The sequence below is a fragment of the Trachypithecus francoisi genome, unplaced genomic scaffold (assembly GCF_009764315.1).
Source record: "Trachypithecus francoisi isolate TF-2019V2 unplaced genomic scaffold, Tfra_2.0 Lachesis_group4, whole genome shotgun sequence".
Classification (NCBI taxonomy): domain Eukaryota; kingdom Metazoa; phylum Chordata; class Mammalia; order Primates; family Cercopithecidae; genus Trachypithecus; species Trachypithecus francoisi.
Window position 1 is genome coordinate 27,105,184 of NW_022681469.1, and position 20,237 is coordinate 27,125,420.

Consider the following 20,237-nt stretch of genomic DNA (forward strand, 5'->3'; position numbering starts at 1 on the left):
AGAAGGCTGGCCTTTGGAGTGTCAGGAGTTTTCCTAGCTACTAATGAAGTTGTAGGTTTTCCCATTTGACTCTTGTTCCCTGTGAATATCCTTCCTCAGTCAGGAGCCTTGAAGGAGATAAATGGTGGGAAATTGGATTCAGAGACAACATTTTATTCAAATCTCTGGCAATCTCTCAACTCTCTGTGCCCTGCCCCCTCTCTAAAAGTTCCTCTTGAACCCACACTTGTAAAGGCCAAATGGAAGAGATAAAGGAGGAAGACAGGGGAGAAGAGAATAAAGTAGGATGTGCAGTCAAGAGAGGTTGGCACATGCTCACAGCCGGGAGGCCAACTTCAAAATATGCTGAACAGAGTGCTGGAGTTTCTCCCCCATCGCACCCGCCTGCATGTCAGCAACATGCAAAGTCTGCACTGGGTGAGTCTTGCAGACTGTGGCTGATGATGTTGATGACAATAACGGATGACTCAGGGATGAACATTTTTTCCATCACTTGCCAGGTGAGTGACCTAGGGCAAGTTACTTAACATCTATGATCCTCAATTTCCACATCTGTAAAATGGGAATAGTGATTGTTACCAATCTCACAGAGTTGTCATGAAAATTGAATGAGATAATGCCTTAAAACAGGCAGGCACAGTGGTTCAAACCTGTAATCCTAACAGTTTGGGAGGCCAAGATGGTAGAATCACATGACCCCAGGATTTGAGACCAGCCTGGGCAGCACAGGGAGACTCTATCTCTACCAAAAAATTTAAAAGTTAGCCAGGTATGGTGGCATGTGCCTCTAGTCTCAGCTACTCAGGAAGTTGAGATAGAAGGATTACTTGAGCCTGGGAGATCAAGGCTGCAGGGAGCCATGACCATGCCACTGCACTCCAACCTGGGCAACAGAGCAAGACTTTGTCTCAAAAAAATTGCTTAGAACAGTACCTAGAACATGATAAACTCTCAACAAGTATTAGGTACACTGTTATCATTAGCAGCAAGATCTATGTTCAGTCTTCAAACTGAAAAAAAAAAAAGTGTCTCAATCATATATGCACTATTTTTCAAGTGTGTCATTTTCATGAATTAAATATAAACTCATTGATAATTGTTACTGAATACAGTGTACCCTACAGTAATTATGTATCTTCTCAATCAGTCAACATTCAGGTGCAGTTGCATTCAGGTGCAATCTCCCATGTTGAGATTCCTTTCTTCCAATTAAAAGAATCTTCATATTCAAAAAAAGTTGAGAAGTCCCAATATATATCACAATGTTGTCTCTACAGTGACTTCAACCCCAGAGAAGTCATGCCTCCAATGCAAAGTTTAGGACTTGATCTCTTACCTTTTCAAAGAAAGATGCTCTTTTTCTATTGCCCTTTGCTACTGTTGCTTGCAAAGAAATTAAGTAGAATTCATGGCATCAGCAAGCATTAAATATCCCCATCTGTCCTGCCTACCCTAGGAGTTTTGCGCACCTGGATTTTTCTCTCTTACCCATGATGGATGGCCAGGAGCCACACTGTCAGAATGACTTCCAATCCATAAATAGCTCTGCCATTTAGATGCCATGGGGATAACATTAATACCAAACACAAAGGCTAAATAAAAAGCCTTTAGCAACTGAATGGCCCTTAGATTTCAGAGTTATCGATCCAGTGGAGCCTGCTAAGTTATTATGGCTAAAGTTCTGCTCAGAGAAATCTGTGATCCTGAGAAAAGTTAGCAAAAGTCACAGTCACCTTTAACTACAAAGTGCAGTGAGAGGACTCCAGGGCAGCTAATTACCCCATCCACTCTGGCACATCCCAAAGGCTGTGTCCATTCCTCTGCATCTGGTCTGAGGAATGGCTCTGTGGCTCAGTTTCCCCAGATCAACAATAGTTCAAAATGTACAGTGCTTTTAACTTTTGATTTCAGTCTCACAACAACTCTCCCAGATGGGATGGACATTATGACATTTCTGTATCATAACAAACAAATTAAGAAACAAAAGGTCATGTGACTTTCCCAAGATCAAGTAATATGTGACGGACAGAGCTGGGATGAGAACGGCAGTCCCCATGTCCCCTCAGCTACTGAAGCCCCAGATTGGTTCCTGGAACCTGCAACTAGTTCTTTGCATCATCTCCTAAGGCCTTCTTTGATTGAGGGCTTAGACTCCATCTGGTGCTAGGAGTTGCTATCACCTAGAATAATTTATACTTCTTTCCCTTAATAACCTCCCCAACTTCAGGTCTGAAGTAAGTTTGTCATACTGCCTTAGGCTAACCGTTGAGCAAAAGCACTGGGGTGGCCACCAGCAAATGCTGCTTGGTGCAGGCTGGCACTCATGGGCAGAAGGGGCTGAATTTGCCTTGGTTCTCTAGCATCCTGCACAAAGCCATGCTGGGACTGGGTTGCAGGATCACAGGGGGTGAGATGGAGAGAGGGTGTGTCAGCAGAGGGACCCCACTCCCTACACCTTTACTTTTAGGGGACAAGCATGAGAGGGGCCATGGAAGTGAGGCAAAAACTGTCTGAGATTGGCTGCAAAATGTCCTGAGTTTGGGCACCAGCTGTTTACAGGAGTCACGGGAAGGCTAGCAGCCCTGCTTCTGGATGTAGGAGGCTGAGAAGTTGAGGGTGTGCAGCACCTCCTGCTGGAGGGGGCAGGGGAGCCCCGAGCCCTGCTAGCTTGTTACCAAGCTACCCGAAGAGATATTGGGGACAAACCGTCAGTGGCCAATACTGCTTGTTCCCCATATTTGCATTTTTGGACTGTCAGTCTCGCCCCATGGTGGGGGATAGAATAAGGAAGAAAGGGAACATAAAAGATCTCTCTAGGGCTCCAAGGCCATGTAAAGAAACCACAATACAAAGCCCACTCACCACAATGGCCCCTTCTCTGGGAGAAGTCCTGAAATGTGGCCATTGACCCCTCAGCCTTCACCATGGCTGCCTGATCCATTTGTACACCCCTAAGTAAATCTAGTTTAATCACATTTTCTTCCAACAGAAGATTTATCTTGTGGGATAGTGAGATCTCAAGAAATGTGAGAACGGGGTTGCATCATGGCAGGACAAGGTGATAAGGTCTAGGTTCTCCTATTGCGGGGTGTCCGGGCATGCCCCAGTTTTTCCTCTCTCTGAGTCTTGGTGGTTTCACGTGCTTCTTTGAGCCCATGAAATTCACCAGTGTTCCTTTAAAAATGCCCCTTTTGTTTAAGCCATCCAGAATTGATTTCTGCAGTTGCAGGGGCAGAGGAAGGATATCTTAATTAATATGCATGGAATAACTATTTTCAAACTCTTCTGTATTATACTCATATGTAAAACATCCTGAAGAAAAACACTTGGTTCCTTTCATGAATCTCTGCAACAAACCTTTTTAAAATTAAAAACCTTTTTACAATTAGCAGAGAACCATGATGTTCTGTAATTTTCATTAATGTAAAAGATATGTTGGTAGAGATAGAGAAGAAGATTGGATACAGAAAGGTTTGTTACAGGCTCAAAGACTCACTCCTTAAGGGAGTTTTCTCTCTGTTTGTAATAAGAGTGGGAGCAACCAAAGGAAGGCGGGAATAGAGTCTAGGGACAATAGCACCTGGTTGCAGGTTGGGAGAACCCAGGTTCAACTCCAAGCACCTCCCACCTCACTTGACCTTCAGGAGGCAGAGTGGGGCACAGGCTCTGCTGCCACTCCTCAGCCATGTGATCTTGTGCTGTTTCTAAGTCACAGCATCCTCACTGGCTGGCAGTAAGTAAGTGCTCAAAAAGCATTTGCAGCTGTTATTATTGTGTTATATTCTAGAACCACTCTCAATCAGATGGTTAGCTAGAGAAAAAGAGGGATGGGAAAGGTATTCTAGAAGCAAAACTTGGAGAAAATTTTTGAAAAATGGTTTGTTTTTGTGAAGGAGCTGTTATCCTCTAGAACTAATTAGAGAAATGATGAAACACTTAACACTTTGCCTCCGATAAATCATAAGCAGGGTTATTAGAAGGATCAGCAGGAGAGGAGTTAGAAGTGATTTTCCGAAAAACTGTACACCAGCCTAAGGACATTTTTGACACTTGAACCACCAAAAGAAAGTTAAGTGTTCTCCTTGAGTTGAGTAGGGAGACCAAGACGAGGCCACAGTGGTAATTAATGACCCAGGGGAATGAGATAAAAAGGTACTTAATTTGAAGACAGACATTTTTGTTTCTTTTAATATTGTTCTATATCATTTCCCTTGTTTTATCTCATAATTAAGAACTGTAGTTATATTGACAAAGGGTTATGTTTTTGAAGGAAAACTTAAAACGTTTGGCCAAATGCTACATTTCTATTTTATGCCAATAATAAGGGCGGTGGGGCTGGATTCAGAACTGGTTCTTTCCTGACTGTGATGACAGCACGGCAGTGGAGCAAGGTATGAGCTCAGGCCCTTCGTGGGGACCCTTGCCCTAACTCTGGGTGTCTTTTAGGTCGCTGTCGGAGAAACCTGCGTATATATTCCTGGTATTAAAAACGCTCCTCTCAAAGTGATGGCAATCAAAGTTGTTTTCAAAATAAAAATATTTACAAAGTGTTTTGTGAATAGCTCATTCTGTTGCTCAGAGGGCCTGATGGGGCCACAAGTGGAGCCTGGGCAGAAATTAGGAAAAGTCAAGGGCACTTAGCAAGAAGCCCAGTCCTTCCATAGCCCTGGATCCCATTGATGGGGCCCCAGTGGGGTTCAAACACCTGTATCCCCATTGACTTCACCTGTCTGGCAGCTGCAGCTTGAGCCTATGAGAAAACTCGTGTAGATCTGGATCCCATGGAAAACAGCTGAGACCTGCCTTTTCAGTTAACAAAAATCATTAATGAAGGTTTATTCCATGTTGAGGCTTAGACTGTAACAGTAATGATGCTAATTGTGCCAGTCTAAAAGCTCAGGCTCAAGCAGAGCCTTACATGTGTGCCCACCTGAGACTCCCTGTCCTTTCATTTGTATTTATCTTAATCTTGTTCATTATTGTGCCCCCTTAGGGTCTGTATGCCAAAACCAGGTTTCTGTGGCCTTAACAAACAGAATATGTTTCATTATCCTAATGCTATACAAATTTAAATAGAAAAGTGGGAAACAGAGAGGGAGCAAGCGTGTTGCACCTTGACAGCTGGTGTAGGTGCTGTAAATGGGCATTGGTGTGGGCTCTGAGCCTCTGGAGAGGGACAGCAGATGCTAACCTGCCTGTGACTGTGACTGCCTCATGCTGGGAAGAGACATGCCTGAGAGCTGGCTGCACACAAAGAAAGGGAGGCATCCACACGTGGAGCTGGCTCCAAGGAGAAGCCCTGCTGTTGGAGTCCTCACTCCTGCAAAGTTCTGAATGCTGGGTTAGTGACAATGGTTGTAACTTATGGGTGGGATGGAAAAGCTATTTTTAAAACTTCTCATTTGTGTAGCAGGAAAGTCCTTTGGCCTAAAGACCAAGAGCCAAAAGTCAATTGCAGCTGAGGCTACCAGATGTGACCCCAACAGAGCACTCAGAACAAAGAGAACCCGCCACCAAAGCTGAACAGAACTTTTCAGCTCTTTCTTCAACCCTTATGCGAAAAAGCATAAGCCAAGTAGAGCACCTGAAAATGTGACTGAGATGGAGAAGCGTGACTTTCTGGACTGGGTGCTGTGCAGCTTCGCAGGGCATTGGGGTTCAGAATCAGAATTTTTCCAGGATCCTGAAAAGCTATCACCAGCAAGCTATCACAGCCTTCCCAGACACAGAAGTAAAGCATCATAGATGGAAGGGGGTTCCTGACAGGTTAATGGCAGCACTCTCCCCAGCCCTCAACATGCACACACCCACTCGCTCTCCTCCCCTCCCCCCCCGGCCTCCTGCTAATGAGAACAGATTTATAAGGCTGCTCCTGGGAGAGCTGCTCAGCTGTCAACCTGGCTTCCCCCCAGCTTCTCCATGGGGCCTCCAGTTTCCAGGGCCGACAGGCAGGGTTTGACTCACTTAACATATGTATAGAGCTGACTACAGGCTGGACATGTGCAGGGTTCCCGGGACACAAAGAAGGCTGAGGCCCAACCACGGAGGAGCTCACCGCCAGTTGGGAGTCAGACATGCAGGCAAATAGTCATCATACAAGTCACAGCTGACTCGTACATGCCCCTGACAGGTCAGACAGTCCCATGAGGAGAAGGCTGTAGTTCAAGTTCCACGCAGGGGCTCCTCAAGATGGCCCCAAGCGAGCGAGCTTCACTCACCCCTGCACTTAGCCCCACTCAGCGTGAGCAATTTGTCCAGCAAGAAACTAAGAAGGGTGATGTCTCACATCTGTCTCCAAAGCACAGTTTTTCAAGTTGACACTAAAGCTAAAATTATGTATCAAAAAGAGACCCGGTGTAAATCGGTTCCATCAATTTGAGTGAATTTAGATGGATGAGTCTCCACTGGCACTGAGAAATAGAAGGCCTGCATGAGATGCTGAGGTCAAAGCAGACCTGCCACCACAGGCATCTCCCCATTTCTCAGAAAGGAAATAAAAAAAAACCAGCGCTATGGGCCATCCCTGCCTCCCTACCCCATCTCACAATGCTGTGTTCCCAGAGGATCCTTCCACAGTCGGCTTCTGCTCCAGCCTAAACTTCATTAATGTTGAGCACACAGAGATTGTTCTGAATGTGGGAGGCTGTGTCTTCACCTGAGATGGGAAGAAAGGGATGATTGATATGCTGTGTGTCTATTCCCCTGGGAGGGGAGAGGGAAGCAGCCCGGAGCCCTCCCCAGTGGCAGAGGTGGCAGGAAGAGCAGAGAGTTCAGGAAAGGCAGGCAATCAGCAGGGTGGACAGGCCACCTGCCACCAGGAGGCAGAGCCTCTCCCTTCCCCAACTTTGAGCCCCACCTCACCCGGACCTCCCTCTATCTGTCACAAAACCTCCTAGATTCTCAGAGACTTGATACAGCCATGCCAGGCCCCCAGATCACTCACCTACCACAGCTTTCTTCCAAAAGGTCCATTTCCTATCCCATTATCAACTTCACAATAACTTTGTCTCACATGAGTATGCCAAGAAGGGCCACTTTCCTGAGGAGGGGTGTTATCTTGTTTTATTGTCACAGCAAATCTGAGACATGGTGGACCTCGGTCTGGCCAAAGAGAAAACTGAGGCACAACAAGGAGGTTAATAAATTAAAATTATAAAATGAAATGAAACAACACTGCAGAGGCAGGACTAGAACCTAGGGCTCTAGACTCTAGCCCTTGGTGCTTCCCATGGCTGATCTTGCTTCTCCGCCCTCTTGTTGGGCTCATCTTGGATCCCTTTGCCTCCATCTTCCCCCGGAAGAACCTCAAAGACGGCTGAAGGTGGGACCCACATGACCATGCCAGTGCCCCACTGTTTATGAAGACCTTGTGGCTTTGTTCATGCTTTGCACATGGACTTGATGATGGCTGTGGGGTATTCTGCATATGAATGGACTAGGACAGAAACAACAGAGAAATGTGGCTCTGAGAAGAAGCTCAGCTCCAGAGGACAGGACAGTTAAGGTCTTGAGAATCATTTGGGATGGAGTGCACATTGCCTGAGGCTCTCAAACATCCTCAGGTCTGTGGGCAGCAGGGCAGTGGGGTGGGGCCTGGAGCAGCACAGTTTTAGGGAACAGTAAGTAGTCAGGGGTCCAGGTCAGGCCCTGCCTCCTGGTGTCCTTGTCTGCCAGCTGGGAAGCCATCTGCCCAGAAAGGTCTCTCCCCTCTTCTGGGCTGATTTCTAAAAATATGCAACTTAAAGACTCACCTGTGATTTTAGCATCCTACTCTCCCAAATCCCTAAATGGCTGAGCTCACCAAGTGGGGGAGGAGAAAAGATGGGGGTCACTGCAAGGCAGAAAGGGGCAGGAGATAAGCTGTGTGATGGCAAGCTGCCGAGAGCCCATCCTGTTCCGGGTCAAGATGCACCCCTCTCCCCCACCCCGCCGCGACTGGGCTGGACCAAGGTTGCGTAGTAGTTTTGCCCAACACTCTAAGGTCATGGCGGGGGTGGGGGGGGTTGGAACAGGACTGCTATGCCCAGGAAAGAGAAAGTGGGAGTCGAGACAGGACCCCCAGCCTGAAAGAACCAGATTATCTGACAGGAGACCAGGAAGCAACTCAGCCACGGAGGGGCAAGCATGATAAATTGTGGATCAGGGACCTGGTCACAGTGACCCGGAGAAGGGCCCACTCCTGCCAGCAGGACAGAAGGCTGGCGTGCTTACATCTAGAAACTTCTGGCCCAGGCTCTTTTGATCTCTGAGTGTAGCAGATGCTGCCAATGCCTTCCCTGTCCACAGCTCTTTGTCCTACCCCGGGGCCCCTAAAGACAATTTGTGTACAGTCAGTGGTCTCCTACCTCGCCCTGCTGAGATCATTCTCTGCCTGCAGAAGCTCACTGGGCTCCTTTTGGGAAAGATGGAGTGTCAAGGAGTTCATGCTCTGGGCAAGCCTCAACTGAGGTATAAACGCCCACCACCTTGCCCTCGGGAATGCAATTCCTAGTGTTGCTCCCACAGCCCCTCAGAGGGTTCCAGAGGAACAGAGCCCCAGGGGAGGGACTGACTCTACTCTGCATTGTCCCTTCTCCCTTGCTGGTCTCACTTCCCCACTTCCTCTGCATGCATCCTGGAATCACCGCCCAAACTCCTTGCACCAAAATCCTTGTCTCAGGGTTGGTTTGAGGGGGAAGGATTTAAACTAAGACACCTGTTATGAATTGAATTGTGTCCCCTAAAAAGATGCAGGTGTTGATGTCTTCACCCCCAGGACCTTGGAATGTGACCTTATTTGAAAATAGGGGGTGGGTGCGGTGGCTTACACCTGAAATCCCAGCACTTTGGCAGACCAAGGTGGGTGGATCACCTGAGGTCAGAAGTTCAAGACCAGCCTGGCCAATATGGTGAAATCTCGTCTCTACTAAAAATACAAAAATTAGCTAGGCATGGTGGCACACACCTGTAGTACCAGCTACTCAGGAGGCTGAGACATTACAATTGCTTGAACCTAGGAGGCGGAGGTTGCAGTGAACCAAGATCGCACCACTGCACTCCAGCCTGGGCGACAGAGTGAGACTCCATCTCGAAAAACAAATAAAGAAAGAAAGAAAAGAAAATAGGGCCATTGCAGATGTAATGGGTTAAGATGAGGTCATACTGGAGTAGGGTAGACTCTTAATCCAATACAACTGATGTCCTTATAAGAAAAGAAGAGACACACAGAAAACAGCATTGGATGAGAGAGGCAGAGATGCAATATCTGCCTCCCTGGGGACTGGGGTGATGTCTACAAACCAAGAAACACGGAGGATTGCCAGCAAACCCTAGAAGCTGGAAGAAGCAAGAAAGGATCCTCCCCCACTGGTTTCAGAGGGAGCACCTTGATTCCAGACTTTTGGCCTCCAGCACTGCAAGAGAATCAACGTCTGTTGCTATCAGCCACCTAGTTTGTGGAACTTTGCTATAGCGGCCCTGGGAAACTTATATAGAACCTGATGACAGTGTTTAGGTGCAGGCTAAACCTGAGTATGGGGTACAGTGACACGCACTGTGAAGGTGGGAGGGGAGTGTGGACCCCCTGAGATTGTCCATCCACTTCACAGCAGTTTTATGCACTAAGCAGGAGGACCCAGGCCTGCAACGGGCCCTGAGAAGCAAAGACAGCTGAGGCCTCGGGCGCCGGGGATCCTGCGGACTGTCTGCCTACCCTCCCCAATCCCACCTCCATCCCCCTTAAACCTAACACCACAATCCCTTACTGATATTAAAAACTGACAAGGAATTTTGCCAGCGGCACTAGCATTTTAATATTGAAAGGTTGTGAAATCTAATAAGAGCTACAAGGAGGTTGATGGGGATGGCATCATTTTTCCCCCTTCCAAGCTTCAATAGAACTGGGATTCAATAAGCAAATGTGACAGAATGTGTAATTTCCCCTTGATCCGCCATGGCCAGGCATTTCCTGTTTAATAACCTTAAGCCAGCGCACACCCCCCTCCTTGAGCGGCCTCCTCCCCGAACATCTCTCCTCTCCATCTTATCAGAATCATCCTTCATTTGAACGCAGCTCAGACTGGCACTTTGGTGGCACCTTATCACCGCTTGAAGACACAAAGGGAACAAGCTGAAATATTATTTTTCCCCTTTGTGGAAAGGTGTTAATGAGATCTTCCTGCCTTAGCCCTGGCTGAGGCGGCAGGAGATTCCTGATCTCAGCCCTTTCCGGTCAGATCTCAGCTTTAAAACCTGTCCATGAAAGAGGGGGTTCCTGGCCCACACCCAGCTCCCAGATGAGGGGAGGCTGAGACAAAATTTCCAGCTAGAAAGTGATGAGGAGTGGGAGGAGCCCACGCCTGACCTGGGAGGCTGGGCTCTGAGAGTCCTGGCTGGCCACAAACAGCTCCACATGTGATATTGACAGCAGGCACTCCTGGCTTCCTGGCCTTGCCTGCTGGAGCAGGAGAGGGCAGCAGAAGCTCCAGGGCGAGGTCTGGGATACAGAGTGAGAGGAGTCCTACAGCCTGCCATGGTCACCTGCCCCCAGCCTCATAGCAAGATGCAAGCCTAGGAGCACCAAAGCGGGTGTTCCGGGTGGGCTGGGGCTTCACAGAAACACAATCAAATCTGTAGAGTAAGCCAGATTTGCCAGACTTATCAGGAAAGAGATTTCTCTAGACACCAGCTGAGCATTGGAATAAGAAAGGTATTGTCACGTGTTGATTGTTGTCACTGCTGCTACACGGAGCATAGAGCAAGCACTTCCTCGGTGCTGGGCACACATTAAGACCACACATGCAAGGAAGGGTTAAGGGGGCACAGGTATGGACCTAGCCTTGGTATGGAAGAAGGGCTTAGTCCCCTAAACTCAGGAAGAAGGCAGGACAGGCGTGGACACAGACTCATTCTCAGGAAGGCAGAGGACTGATGAGTGAGGTCCCATCGACGGCCTCAGTGCTCTTCCTTATTTACCCCCCAAGGACACTTCCATTGCTAGGCCACAACCACCCTTTTCAAACTTGACCACCTCTTCCTTCTTCTCTCCTGGAGGACTTTATGCACCCAAGTGCCTGGAAGTTTCACTTGCTTCTCACCTGTTTGCCTCTGTCTTGGTCAGTTTGTCTAGATATTAGAGTAGAAAATAACTCAGAGGTATTTTAAGGAGGTCACATTTCAACCATGGGTTTTGAAAGTGTGACTATGGGCTGGGCGCAATGGCTTACGCCTGTAATCCCAGCACTTTGGGGGACCAAGGCAGGTGGATCACAAGGTCAGGAGTTCAAGACCAGCTTGGCCAATGTATTGAAACCCTGTCTCTACTAAAAATACAACAACAACAAAAAAATAGCCCAGCATGCTGGTACGTGCCTGTAGTCCCAGCTACTTAGGAGGCTGAGGCAGGAGGATCTCTTGAAACCAGGAGGTGAAGGTTGCAGTGAGCTGAGATCGCACCACTGCACTCCAGCCTGGGTGACAGAGTGAGACTGAAAGAAAGAGAGAGAGAGAGAGGAAGGAAGGAAGGAAGGAAGGAAGGAAGGAAGGAAGAAGGAAGGAAGGAGGAAGGAAGGAGGAAGGGAGGAAGGGAGGAAGGAAGAGAAAAAAGCAAGAAAGGAAGGAAGGAAGGAAGGAAAAGAAAGAAAGAAGGAAAGAAAGAGAGAGAAAGAAAGGAAAGGAAAAGATAAGAGAAAGGAAGGAAGGAGGAAGGGAGGAAGGAGGAAGGAGGAAGGAAGGAGGAAGGAAGGAAGGAAGGAAGGAAGGAAGGAGGAAGGAGGAAGGAAGGAGGAAGGGAGGAAGGAAGGAGGAAGGGAGGAAGGAAGGAGGAAGGGAGGAAGGAAGGAGGAAGGGAGGAAGGAAGGAGGAAGGGAGGAAGGAAGGAGGAAGGAAGGAAGAAAAGGTATAATGTTGCCGGGCAAGAAAGGAGAAGGTGGACCAGGCAGAGCAAATCTGTTGAATGAAGCAGATCCTGGAGCCTAGATATGCTTGGACTATTTGGGGACAGATCAAGGATCCTCAGGACAGTGAAGACAAGTTGAAACAACTGAGAAAGAAGGAGGCTGGAAAGGAGGGCTTGTTCTTTCTGGGAAAGGTCTTGAAAGCCACCCAAGAGAGATGAGCATGGGATCTAATGAGAATGGAGGTGAGGGGCCTTTGTAGGTTTTTAAAGCTCTCGAGTGACATAGCTGTTTTGTGTTTTTGAGCCATCACATTGCTAACGGTGCAAAAGAGGTACTGGAGGGTAGAGAGATTGCTTGAGCAGATGCTGCAGTGATCTAGCTCAGGGTTGGCAAGCTTTTCCTGTAAAGAGCCAAATAATAAGTATTTCAGGCTTTGCAGGCCATACTGCCTCTGTGGCAACTATGAAAATGAATAAGCATGGCCGTGCTCCAATAAAACTTTATTTACCAGAAAAGGCACCAGGCAGAATTTGGCCTGAGGACTACAGTTTGCCGACCTCTGGTCTAAGCCATAAAGAGATAGATCGAAAGTAAGGGATTCTGCCCTGCCTTAATGAGGTGCCCTATAAAGAGAGCAGAGCAGCTTGGGGGCAATGAAAGGCATAAAAAAGAAAGAATAGACTCATCAAAAATGATAAGGTAGTATTAGAGTCAAATTTGACCCAGACCTCTCCTCAGTCAGAAATGACGTCAAACAATAGATTTTTAAAGTGTCCCTACATGGTGCGTTTCCCTCCCTATTGCAGAAGTTAGGAAACTAAGACAGACCCTTGGGTAAGGAGGAGCATCTGCTGACCCACAGCTACCCAGGAGGTCAATCGCCAGGCAAGGAAAGTAAGGGGTGTCCCCTGGCTGCGAGTCCCCCAGAGCCCAGGCAAAGAAAGGCATCAAGAAAGCATGACATCCTTGTCTCCTGTTTCAGTTTTCTCAGGAGTGAGCCAAAGAGAGCATTGCTACTCCTCAGAAAGGAGATGTGAAGGCTGCAGTGTGAACGAGTCATTAACCATCCCTGATTCTTCCTGCAATCACCTCACTAAAGCCCAGAGAAAACACATTCTTTGTCCAAAGCTACGCGGCTTGCTCATTGTAGAACCAGAAATAAAACCCAGGGCCCTTCTCTCATTTCTGCGCTAATTTGGCTACACAACTTCTTCACCAAATAACAAAGGATGTGGGCCAAAAAATCAGAGCTGCTCGTTAAACGTATCTCAATCAGCACTCAAACACAGACACACACACAGAGCACACTCAAAAACATCTTGAATTTTTAAAAAGGAGTAAAAATTCCCCAGTTTCCACTGCTCCGAGTCCTCTTGAGCAGGAACAATAGAGCTTTTTCATTCTCTGCTGCACAAACCATCGTCATGAGGACTTGGTATTTACTCAGATAAACATAATCTGCCCTGGAATGGCAGCCGGCTTCTGCAGATCACCTGACTAATAACATTTGCAGTTGCTATGTTACTTCAGCTCCTCATTTGCCATCATTTGTTACTTGGAGTTCCTGGAATTCCCTGCAAAGCTGTGGGAGGCAGACGGGAAGCCACGCTGGCTTGGAGCAAGGTTTGCCAGGATTCCAATCACACCCTCCCCATTGATGGCCAAGCCAGGGCCCCCAGTGCTGGGTGGGGTGAACGGCAAGCTTCCTCTGTGCTTTCCCTGCTGGGTCTCTTCTCCTTGAGCCACAAAGAGAAGAGGATGCTAAAAGGGGTTTGACAGCCACAGAGACTGCCCCACGTGAATGGAATAAGGAGCTAGGGCATCCAGAAAGCACTCATTAAGGGTCATCTAATGTTTACTATCAGTAGCTAGAAAGCAAAGACAATGCAGTACCATGTAGAAGAACTAGATTTGGAGCCGGAAGACCTGGATTTGAATCCAGGCTCTACTAAGCAGCAGTTTGTCTTGGGCAGGTGTTTTGACCTCTTGGAGCCTCATTATAGATTTCTCATCTATAATGAGAACAGTATATACATACTTTCAGAGTTTTCTAGTGAGAGCAGAATGATATAATGTGTGAGTGAGCTTTTAGCAGTCCTGGTGCATGACAGGGTACAATATCACCGTTGGATCCTTCCTTTGTCCTACCTGCAGGAGGGCCTGGATGAGGGTTTGGCCCTCAATTTCCAAAGGGCTGGGAATGAAGAGCTAGAAGACAGTAATGACAGACAACAGCAGGAGAGACAACCACACAAGGACAGAAGCCAAGTACAGGGAACACACCAGGCAAGGGTGTCACAGGCCATGCTAGCGGGGCCAGGGCACTCTGCAATCTCTCTTCATTGCAACGAGTCAATGAAACTTGTTGAGAAAGGGAGTTTTCAGTTAAGCGTTGCCAGCACATACTATGGTCAAGTCAAGAGTGGGAAATTGTTGGAAAAGTGGTCAGAGAGAGAGCTGGGGGGCAAAACATGCTCAGTTTTCCTCTTGGCTGCTTTGATTCTATGCCAGGTGCAATCTCAGAAGAGGTCTCTTCCAGCCACGTCTTCTTCATCCATCTCTTTTGCAAATGGCTGAAAGGCAGGGAGGAGGATTTGAGAGCAGGAAGAATCTTCCTGCTCCCATTCCCCAGCTCTGGCAGTGCTAAACTTGTCCCAGTAATGGGAACTAGCCCATGTTCAGCAAAAAGGCTCCAGGCCATTCTGTGAAAGTAGATTACAATTATTCCTTGGTGCCTGTCCATGGGGGATTCGTTCCAGCACCTCGTATGAACACCAAAATCCACAGATGCTTAGGTCCCTTACACAAAATGGTGCAGTATTTGCATGTAACCTACACACATCCTTTAAATCATCTCTAAACCACTTACAATACCTAGTACAATGTAAATGCTATATAAATAGTTGTTATATTGTATTGTTTAGGGAATGACAAGAATAAAAAGTCTGCACTGTACAGATGCAAACCTCATAGGCTGAACCACGTTTTTGATCCACGATTGGTTGAATCTGTGCCTGTGGAATGGTGGATACAGAAGGCGGACTGTACACGGAGCTTTCCTGCAGGAATCTCTTTTATCCATATCCTTCTGCAGAGACTGCAGGGCCTCTGCCTGTATATATGCCTGTCACAATATTTGAGAAAAATATTCAAGGAAAAGTCCCTCTTCCAAGAGGAATATTATATTGTTTATGAGATAATTTACTTTAAAATACTTTGGCATAAACGACATGGGATGTATGTGGAACTGTCCCTTAGGTACCTTCAAGGTGGTCTGCATTTGAGACACCCTAAGCAGAACACTCCAGGACACTCAACCAGCACAGAGAGTCCCTGTTCAAAAAGCATCCCTTTCAGAGCTGATACGTAGCCTTCAAAATAGCAGTGTCAAAAATCTACTAGGTCAGTGTGCCACCTGAAAATGGGCATAAAATGAACAACTCTAACCATCAGCATCAGTGCCTGTGCCATGAACAATGGCATCACAACTGTTCTGACCAAGGTGATCTGAGCCACCCTCCAGATGTAGCTAGGGCTATAGCTGATGAAAGCTGTAATCTCATCCATGGCTTGGCAGAACATTACTATAACAAAGTCACACTCCCTCTTGTAGATGCTCCACACAAGATCACCATTATTCTGTGAACACATCCCTCCTTCTAGGTTTCTGCTAGCACCAGCCAGAGTTGAGAGCTCTGGCCACAGCCAGGTGCTCTGGTCCACTTGGTGGGAAACCCGGGCAGCTGAAGGTGCTCTAGAGTGTGATTTTTGGGCAAACACTGGAGTCAGCCTTGCTGCTTTAAATTCAACCCCACTGTTCATTAGCTGTGGGCCCTGGGGATATGGCTTAGACTCAGTGTCTCAGTTAATACATGAAAAGAGCTTAGAATCATGCTCAGCAAACAGAAAGTGCATTGTTAGTCAGCATTATTATTACCACCTCCTAGAGGAGAGCAGACTACCAGGTCATTGAAGTCCAAGGCACCAGGTTGTATGACAATAACCACGACTACCTTCTAATGAGCACCTTAATCACTGTAAGCACACTCTACCAGCTCCTTCACACGCATTAATTCCTTTAACCCTCACAACAACTCTTGGGGTGGTTATTATTAGCCCCATTTTGTGGGTGATGAAATCAAGGCTTAGAAAGATTAAGTAACTTGCTCCTTGTCATGTAACTTAAGGCAAGGGAATTAAGATATATACCAGGTCCTGTGTTACCCCAGAGCCTGGGTTCTTCCCTACCACAATGCCCCACCTCTTCCTAGGATGGCCAAGGTATTTCTGGGAGCACTTTGACTCTCAATGTTGACTTTTCTACCAAGGAGAGAAATCATGGATAATGGAATATCTAACCTCCTTGACAATTATGTTTCTCACTTTGCATTAACAAATTAGCAGTCCGGCCGGGCGCGGTGGCTCAAGCCTGTAATCCCAGCACTTTGGGAGGCCGAGACGGGCGGATCACGAGGTCAGGAGATCGAGACCATCCTGGCTAACATGGTGAAACCCCGTCTCTACTAAAAAATACAAAAAACTAGCCGGGCGAGGTGGCGGGCGCCTGTAGTCCCAGCTACTCGGGAGGCTGAGGCAGGAGAATGGCATAAACCTGGGAGGCAGTGAGCTGAGATCCGGCCACTGCACTCCAGCCTGGGCAACAGAGCGAGACTCCGTCTCAAAAAAAAAAAAAAAAAAAAAAAAAAAAAAAAACAAATTAGCAGTCGGGTTTATCAGTCCATCTCTTATTGAGAGACAGGACTAGCTGGATTTCCTAGGCCAACTAAGAATTCCTTTGCCTAGCAGGGGAAGGTGACCTCACCCACCTTTAAACACGGGGCTTGTAACTCAGCTCACATCCGACCAATCAGGTAGTAAAGAGGGCTCACTAAAATACCAATTAGGCTAAAAGCAGGAGGTAAAGAAACAGTCAAATCATCTATCATCTGAAAGCACCAGGGGAAGGGACAATGATTGTGATATAAACCCCAGGCATTTGAGCCAGGAATGGGCAATGCCCTTAGGGTCCCCTCCGATTGTGTGGGAGCTCTGTTTTCAACTCTATTAAATCTTGCAACTGCACACTCTTCTGGTCTGTGTTTGTTCCAGCTCGAGCTGAGCTTTTGCTCACTGTCCACCACTGCTAAATGCCGCCATCGCAGACCCACCATTGACTCCTACCCTTTTGGATCCAGCAGGGTGTCTGCTGCACTTCTGATCCAGCAAGGTGCCCATTGCCGCTCCTGATTGGGCTAGAAGCTTGCCATTGTTTCTGCATGGCTAAATGCCCAGGTTTGTCCTAATCAAGCTAAACACTAGTAGCTGGGTTCCACAGTGCTCTTTCATGACCCATGGCTTCTAATAGAGCTATAACACTCACTGCATGGCCCAAGGTTCCTTTCCTTGGAATCTGTGAGGCCAAGAACTCCAGGTCAGAGAACAAAAGCCTTGCCACCATCTTGGGAATGGCCCGCTACCATCTTGGGAGCTCTAAGAACGGTCTGGTAACATCTGGTGGCCTGTACGGGGATTCTCCAAAGTGGTGAGTAATATAGGATCACTTTTGCTTGTTATTCTGTCCTATCCTTCCTTAGAATCAGAGGAAATACCAGGCACCTGTTGGCCAGTTAAAAACAATTAGCGTGGCCACCAGATTTAAGACTCAGATGTTAGGCTTCCTAGGAAAAGGCTTTCTAACAACCTCCAATCCTTCTGGCTTGGGAGCATTGGTCTGCCTGGAACCAGCTTCGGCTTTCACAATGTCCTGGGGGAAGCCGAGGGCCAACTAGAGGCAGAAAGCTGTCGTTCCAAACTCCAGCATTGGCTGGTGGAGATCATGGCACAGCCAGAAGTCTCTACTCAACAGTCGCCCAACCATGTGCCCCCACCTCTCCTTCTGACCTATACCTCCTGGGTCCTGAGCACAACTTTCTTGAAAGTGTAGCCCCAAAATTCTCCTTACCTCTGAATCTACTTCCTCCAATCCCTGCCTCCTAGATACTAATGCTTCAGACTTTCACTTCCTCTCTCAAGTATTAGAGCAAGTTGTACCTCCAAAGGGATCTAGGGAAGCTCTACACTATGTCCTTAGGCATCTAGGCTATGAACCCAGGGAGTCTTATCCCCGGTGTCCCTCCCAATTTAGGTATACAGCTCTCAACATGGGCAGTTATGTGGGACCCATTCCCCACCACCCTTGCCAGGGCCCCAAATTTGTAAACGTCTAGGAGGATTGCTCTCCCATTATGTAAGATGTTCTCCCCCCAAATTTCTACCCAGCTTACCCCGCCTCTGCAATACAATCTCCAAGCCTTGGCTCCTTGGCCAGGGCCTTAGAACTGATGACCCAGTACTTTAACAACTGGAACTGGGTCTACGACAACATAATAGATCAGGATGAAAGTGAATTGAGTAAATTAAAGGGAGGCACATATTCCTATAGTGGCAAATGGAGGCAACAAGCAAATTTCCTTCCACTGTGTTCCCAAAATCCATCTACAGAGAGAGAAAGGAAAAGACAAAGGGACAAAGAGGGAGTCAGAGAGAAAGAGAAAAGGGAAAAGAAAGAAAGAATGCAGAGGGAGAGAGAAAAGAGGGGAAAGAGAGAGAGAAAGGCAGAGAGAAAGAGAAAAGAGAGAAAGACGCAGAGAAAGAAAGAGGGGAGAAAGAGAGAGAAAAAACAAAGAGGGGAAAGAGAGAGGAAGAAGCAAAGAGGGAGTCAAAGAGAGAAAGAAAGAGAGAGAGAAGTAGTAAAGGAAAAAAACAGTATACCCTATTCCTTTAAAAGCCAGAGTAAATTTAAAACCTCTAATTGATCATTGAAGGTCTTCTCCAGGACCCTATACACTCCAATACCAAACAAGGGCATAGCCCAAAAGCACTGAGACCACTGACAACCCATAGCCTTCCTATCAAAAATCCTTAACCCAGTAACCTGCGGATGGCCCAAATGCATTCAATCAGTAGCAGCAACTGCTTTGCTAACAGAAGAAAGTAGAAAAATAACTTTTAGAGGAAACCTCATTGCGAGCACACCTCACCAGTTCAGAACCATTCTAAGTAAAAAAAAAAAAAAGCAAAAAGGTAGCTTATTAACTGAAAAATCTTAAAGTATGGGGCTATTCTGTTAGAAAAAGGTGATTTAACATTATCCACTGAAAATTCCCTTAACCCAGCAGGTTGCCTAATGAGGGATTTAAATCTTAATTACCAAACCAAGGTCCGATCAGATCTAGGAGGAACTCCCTTCAGGACAGGATGATAGATGCCTCCTCCCAGGTGATTGACGGAAACACACACACACACACACAATGGGTATTCAGTAATTGATAGGGAAACTCTTGTAGAAGCAGAGTTAGGAAAATTGCCTAATAATTGGTCTGCTCAAACATGCAAGCTGTTTGCACTCAGCCAAGCCTTAAAGTACTTACAGATCAAAAACGTCTATCTCAATCCTCACTCAAAAGGTTACCTACACCCTCTCTGAAATGCATTTGCATAAGAACTGTTGTTTATGGGAATGCATCTTGATGGGGCAGCTGGATTATTATGAAATACTCAGGAAACCAGCCCAGCTCTAGAACTCACCGCTGAGTGCAAAGGCAACGTTGGGCATGCTGGTAAAGGACCACTAGAATCTGGCAGCCCGGACCCCTTTCTTTGTGGTCAATAAAGGTGGGAAAATAGGTGCAGGACTGCTACATCTGTGAGCGTAATGAATTCGATAAGCAGAGGTCCATAGGTGGTTACGCACCCTGGAAAGGAACTCACTCCTGAGCACAAAGGCAATGTTGGGCATGCTGGTAAAGGATCACTAGAATCCAGCATTGCAGGCCCCTTTCTTTGTGGTCAAGAGAGGTGGGAAAACAGGTGCAGGACTGCTACATTGGTGAGCATAACTAATTCGATAAGCAGAGGTCCATCAGTGGTTACGCACCCTGGAAAGGAATAAGCATTAGGACCATAGAGGACGCTCTAGGACTAATGCTCATCAGAAAATGACTGGGGTGCTGGCATCCCTATGTTCTTTTTTCAGATGGGAAACATTTCCCCCAAGGCAAAAATGTCCCTAAGATGTATTCTGGAGAATTCAACCCAGTCAGACTGTATGTACCTTTTTCCCTCTCACACTTGAAGCAAATTAAAATAGACCTAGGTAAATTCTCAGATAACCCTGATGGCTATACTGATGTTTTACAAGGGTTAGGACAATCCTTTGATCTGACATGGAGAGATACAATGTCACTGCTAGATCAGACACTAACCCCAAATGAGAGAAGTGCTACCATAACTACAGCCCGAGAGTTTGGCGATCTCTGGTATCTCAGTCAGGTCAATGATAGGATGACAACAGAGGAAAGA

General features: G+C 47.0%; 1 long non-coding RNA gene across 2 annotated transcripts; it reads right to left on the bottom strand.

Moving 5' to 3' along the window:
- Positions 1 to 390: 390 nt before the first annotated feature.
- On the bottom strand, positions 391 to 18,281 carry LOC117073229. 2 transcript variants are annotated; one of them, XR_004433176.1, is made up of 3 exons: positions 18,161 to 18,281; positions 6,944 to 7,117; positions 391 to 552 (listed from the first exon to the last, which is right to left on the bottom strand). It is a non-coding gene; the product is annotated as an uncharacterized LOC117073229 (long non-coding RNA). The 2 variants fall into 2 exon arrangements; XR_004433175.1 differs by lacking the exon at positions 18,161 to 18,281 and adding an exon at positions 14,160 to 14,438.
- Between the last annotated feature and the right edge of the window lie 1,956 nt (positions 18,282 to 20,237).